The sequence below is a fragment of the Mesoplodon densirostris genome, chromosome 18 (genome assembly GCF_025265405.1).
Source record: "Mesoplodon densirostris isolate mMesDen1 chromosome 18, mMesDen1 primary haplotype, whole genome shotgun sequence".
NCBI lineage: Eukaryota > Metazoa > Chordata > Mammalia > Artiodactyla > Ziphiidae > Mesoplodon > Mesoplodon densirostris.
Window position 1 is genome coordinate 19,705,131 of NC_082678.1, and position 6,000 is coordinate 19,711,130.

The window sequence follows — 6,000 nt, forward strand, 5'->3', positions numbered from 1 at the left end:
GTGTTTCCATGGGCGCTGCGTGCATCGTGGCTGTGGGCTCGTGTCGCTGGCGTGGTGTCTCCACCGCGTGTCCAATGACAGAGTGGGCAAAGAGTTGGCCCTTTGCCCCGGCTGCCTACCCGAGTGTGCAGGGGAGCACCTATGGCACTTGGGTTGTCACAAAAGAGCCCGCCTCTCAATGTCCTTCACTAGCAAATCAGACCTGATCCGTAAACCCAGAATCTAGGTCAAGATGGTTGGGTCTGTGTGCCTTCTGGCTCCCTGCCTGCTGTATCAGCTACGACAGTGTTCAAGAAAGTATAGGTCAGACACTGCAGTCTCCATCCTTGGTGAGAACAACAGCAATTACACACTCAGGGAGCACAGTGGAAAGATTCCCGGCCTCAGGGGCCCCAGGAAAACAGGATTCTGGTCCCAGCTCTGAATCCAACTTGCTGAACCACCTGGAGTCAGTGTTTCCTGTACTCTCTGGGCCTTAGTTTCCTGGGTGATGGTGGAGCTCCACCTGCTTCTGATGGAAGAAGCCGTCATCTTTCTTGTCTTCTCCTGCCCCCACTGAGGCTGAGCCAGGCAGCCCCCCTGCAAAGACTGGGCAAGGGGAGTCCAGTGGGGTTCACTTCCCTTTTAAGGAGTTGGGTAAAGGAAGAGCCGCTTATCCCCTGCGGCCGTCTCAGACGGCCTGGCACACATCCAGAACATGATGCCAGCCTGTGTCCTGGGACTGGCTTCTCCGGCTGACCCCAAGGAGCTCGTGTTAGGTATAGTTATTAATAAACAGTGGCAGAAAGCTGCCGGTGGCTTTGGATTTGATAAATAGGTAAACCCAGTAAAGCTCGGTGGAAACCAAACACTCCAGCATGGGCTCCCAGGGTTTTGTCCCGTTCTCTGGCCCAGGCTACTCCGGGGGCTGCGCACGGAGGCTGGACAGTTCGCAAATGGGCGAGATGCGCGGAGAAACAGGTAAGTTTGAAGATGTGTCATTTGGATTGAAAACACCCTCCAGGGAATTCACTGGAGGCCCAGTGGTTAGGACTCTGCTTTCATTGCCGAGGGCCTGGTTGGATCCCTGGTCGGGGAACTAAGATCCTGCAAGCCTTGCGGTGAGGGAAAAAAAAAAAAAAAAAGAAAGAAAATCCAAAATTTGTTAAGAAAGAAAGGAAGGAAGGAAGGAAAGAAAACACCCTCCAGGCTTGCATTTCAGACCCCTGAGTCTAATCCATTTGGATCAGTACACGAGGCCTCTAATCAATTACACTATAGCTATTTTTTCTCTCTCTTTTCTGTTCCTCTTCATGCATAAATCCCACTCAGGATGGCCCATGGTGGTAAAAATAAGAGGACCTTCTAAGCAGGTGGTCTCAGCCCATATTACTTAGATTCTGACTCATCACAAAGTCATCTCTATTCTCAAACGTCCCCCACTTGACTCCAGTGTTTCTGTCAATGACACCCTCATCCTTAGAGCCCCACACCTCTAAGTCATCTTTGACTTCCCCTCTCCTCTCATCTCTATGTTCCAGTCCTGGCGGTTCTACTTCTGCAAATGCATCTCCTCTTCGATGTCTCCTGGCCATCCCCCCGCCCTCCCTCCCCTCCCCGGCCCTGCCCCGGGCTCCAGCTTTTACCTCTTCTCACCTGGACAACATCATGGCCCCTTGTGCCCCCTGCCTGCACTCTCCTCCACTTCTGAAACCTGCAGCTCTGACCTGGAAGTAGAAGCCGGTACCTCGCTCACCACACCTCCTTTTCAGGCCCCTGCCCAGCCTCACCGACCCCCGCCAACCCGCACACTGATCTGCATCCACCCATCCTGACTGCTTGTTTGCTCTCAAACACATGCTTGTGCTGGGTCCTACCTTGCTCATGCTGGTCTCTCTGCCTGCTACGCCCTTTCCAACTTCTGTTGAATTTGTTTGTCCTCCATATTAGACCCCTCCTCTCCTTCTCCACAAATCTCCTTTCTATGCCCTCAAAGAGCCATCAAAGTAGGCTCCATCAGGGCAGGGGCCCGGGCACTTGGTGAGCGCGTAGTACATACCCTCCACGTACTGGAATCCATACCACGCTGGGGTCTGATCGCTCACCCAGTCCTGCTGCTTCTGCCCCTCCTCTGCATCCCCACTGCCACTGCCCGCAGGCTGGGACCTCAGAGTGTCCCATCTGGGTGGCCGCAGCAACCTGCCTGCTCTACCTCCAGCTTTGCTTTCTTCCCATCCACTCCCACCCTCATTGTTCTAAGAGACAGGTCAGTGTCATCACCTCACTTGAGATCCTGCCACGGCTCCCTATTGCCTTCCATACGGACTCGGCCCCTTAGCCTGGAGCCCCGGCCTTGCCCGCATCATCTCTGGCCTGTCCCCTCCTCCTGCCCCTGCTCTGGCCATGCTCAACCACGGGAAGTATTCTGGGTGGGCCACGCTCTTCAGTCACCCCTGGGCTTTGTTCCTGCCTTTCTGTCCTGGCTGTCCATCATCCATTTATTTTTCTGGCTAACTCCGCCTTCACAACTCATCTCACATGGCCCCTCCCCCTTTTCTGAGCTCATTGAGATCTTGTCATTCACCTGAAGTTTCCAGTGGGCAGAAGCTCCCTTACCTAATAAAAGGCCCTTGCTGCCCTCCTGAGTGTTGATGTGATGTTGGCAATGACTATTATTTGCATGCAGCAATGGTATTTTCTTTCTTTCTTTCTTTTTTCTTTTTTTAGCTTGCAGGTCTTAGTTCCCTGACCGGGGATCAAACCCGTGCCCTTGGCAGTGAAAGAGCCGAGTCCTAACCACTGGGCCGCCAGGGAATTCACACAACGGTATTTTCAATCAGAGGTATGTGACGTTCTCCACTGTCCTCCAAACCCACCCCCGTTGGAACCCACTGGTCTCAATGAGCCCTGAGCACTTTCTAAAGCCCTCCTGTCACCCTCGAGGGCCCAAGGGATCAAAGTCCCCCCCTGCCTGTGAGCTGGACAAGTGTACTTATAGCTTGGGAGGGGACATGAAGGAGAGTCATTGGGAAACAAAGCACCCATTGAGGATTTTTCTCTTAGGAAGAAGCCCCAGCGTCCCCTTCCATGGGGTTCAGCTGCTGAAGGGAGCCCGACAAACCATTTCACACATCATCCTAGTAGGTTCTCTTATTAACCTGGAACTTGTTGCCCTTGGTGAAGGCTGCCACCAGAGTCTTTTTTTTTTTTTGCGGTACGCGGGCCTCTCACTGTTGTGGCCTCTCCCGTTGTGGAGCACAGGCTCCGGACGCGCAGGCTCACGGGCCCAGCCGCTCCGCGGCATGTGGGATCCTCCCGGACCGGGGCACAAACCCACGTCCCCTGCATCGGCAGGCGGACTCTCAACCACTGCGCCACCAGGGAAGCCCCACCAGAGTCTTCTAAATGAGAGAGGTAATAGACACTAATTGAGCATTCACATTGAACCCAACTGTGGTGTTACGTTGACGTGTTATTTCATTGACTCTCCCAGATAATCAGGTAGGTAACAGAGATACAGAGAGGTAAGTAAGTCTATAGCCATCGCCTCGCTCCAAGCTGCCATCTTCTCTCACCCGACACCTTGATATCCTCCAACCAGGGTCCAGGCCACCTCCCTCCCGGCATCATCCGTCAGCAGCCCAGTGATTTTGTAAAAATACAAACCTGATCACACCACTCCCCCGCTTCTCAGTGATACTAGGAGAAAGGTCAAAATCCTTCCCGGGACCGTCAAGGTCCTGGCCGCCCGCGCATCTTCCAGGCTCTCTTCCAGGCTCTCTCCCCATCTCACCAGCACTTGCTCACTGCACTTCCGCAGCAGCGACTTCTGCCTGCTGGCCAGACAGCAGCTCCAGCATCCTCTCTCCTCGGCCCGACTGCCCCCTCCATTGTACACCTCCACAATCACGCGTGTGCGTTTACGGGCACACGGATGAACCTGCACCTGCGTACACACTGCCTGGCTGCCTCACGCTTGTCCTGGGTCTCGGCTTCACTGTCACTTTCTCACAGAGGCCTTGCTGACAGTGCCTTCCCCACCCCCCGCCAGAATCTAGGTTAGTTCCTTCTATTATCCGTCTCATACGGCCCTGTCCCTTTGCACAACTGTCATTCTACATTTATCTGTGTATTTGTCAGGGCTCCATTTCTCCCACTGGTATACCAGCTCCAGAATAGCAGGGCCTGCATCTGGCTTATTTGCTTGCTGCTCTGTGGCCGGGGCCCAGCACGATGCTGAGCAAAGTTGGCGTCACCCAGACAGCAAGCACCTGAGCTGGAGGCAGACTCCAAAGCCCAGACCCTCTCGCCTGTCTCTGAGCCCCATACAGCACTGCTCCTGTGTGCCATTCTCATTCCTATCCTGAGGGGTAACCACCAGGCCCTTAGCACCCCGGTGCTGGGCCTCTGGGCCTCTGGTTCTGGGAGACAGAGAAGAGCCGAAAGGGGGTGCTGATCTGACCCTGCTGGGTTACCAGCAGCCACCTTTGCCTCCCCTTGGGGGCAGTGCCATCCCAGGGGCCTCTGGACCCCAGGGAGCCCTTTATTTTGTTTCTAATGAAGGGCAAAAGGGGTTCCTTCTTCAGAGTCCTGCCCAGAGGCCCACGGTATCTGGTTGCCACACAGAAGGGAACGTGGGACAGTGATTCCCCTGCAGCGCATGGGGCTGTTACAGCTGCCACCGAAGTGTCATCAGTAAGCGGCGTCGTAGCCAGTCAAGGCAGCTGAGTACAACAGGTCCAAGAGGAGGAGTGCACTCTCCCCTGGGTGTGCGTGGACCGGGGGGGCCTTAACTGTGCTGTGGAGGCTTCGGTCCGGCCACTTTCCGACCCTGCTTGGATGTGTCCCCGCATCCAGGCTCTGTCATCCACGTTCCACATTCCACGCCCACGTGTTGAGTCTTTCCAGCAGCGTCTGCGTCTCCAGTGATGCATCATGGTTTTGTTTTGTTGCTTGTTGGGAAAGACTAGGCAACGGGCTCCAGAGGAGGCTGGTGAACGAGGAGGGGATGGTCTTCGGTGAGGATGGGCAGCGATGGGCATCGCATTCACAGAGCTCATGCCACCCTTTGCCCTGCGATGTCCGGGGGGACCGCCTCGCCTCTCCCACGCCCATTCCGCAAATGCCATCCGGCACAGTGGCACCCTCTGTACTACAGCGAAGGGTTTGAGGCCCCAGAGGTGGCCCCCCCACTGCCAGCAGAAGCCAAAGGCCCAAATTCTAGTAAAGCAAAAGAATGTTCTCCCTTGGGGCTCATCAGCCCAGCATCTCACCCAGGGGTCCATCGATGTGCCCGGGGCTAATGCAGGGAGCTCTGACTTTCTCCAGGACGTTTCATTTGGATAGACTTTTTTTCTCTAAGTCATGGTTTCTTGACCTCTGCACTGTTGACATCATGGGCCAGATAATTCACGGTGGTGGAGACTGTCTTGTGCACCGTAGGATATTTTGCAGCATCCTTGGCTTCTACCCACGGGATGCCAGTAGCACCCTGCAACCAGCTTCGTCAATCCAAATGTCCCCAGACATTGCCAAGTGTCCCGCTGGAGACAAAAACCACCCCCAGTAGAAACCACTGTTCTTCAGGCAGGACTGGGGCTCCCTGTGTCCTCCCACAGTGAGGGGCCTTATCACAGGAGATCCTACAAAGCAGGATGCGCGATGTGCCGGCACCCTCTGCCTGGATGCAACCCCGGGCGGGGAGCGGAGCCGGCCCGGCCCACTTCCTTTCCTGGGGGACCTGAGAGTGGGGTGCAGGTGGGCGTAAGCTCCGAGGCCAGACGGTGGGCTGCAGTCCCAGCTGTGCCACTTGCTCCCATGAGACTTGGCCAATTCCCTCCCTCTCTCTGTGTCTTGCTTGGCACATCGTGACTCAGGGATTGTAGGTGGTGATATCACTCCTTCTGGGGTTAATGCAAAGATCAAGTGCTCAGTCAATGTGCCCTGCGATGATTGTTTTATCAAGGTCTAGCCACAGTGGCAACTGGATTTTTTTTTTCCTTTGGGAACAAGGGGTGGCTG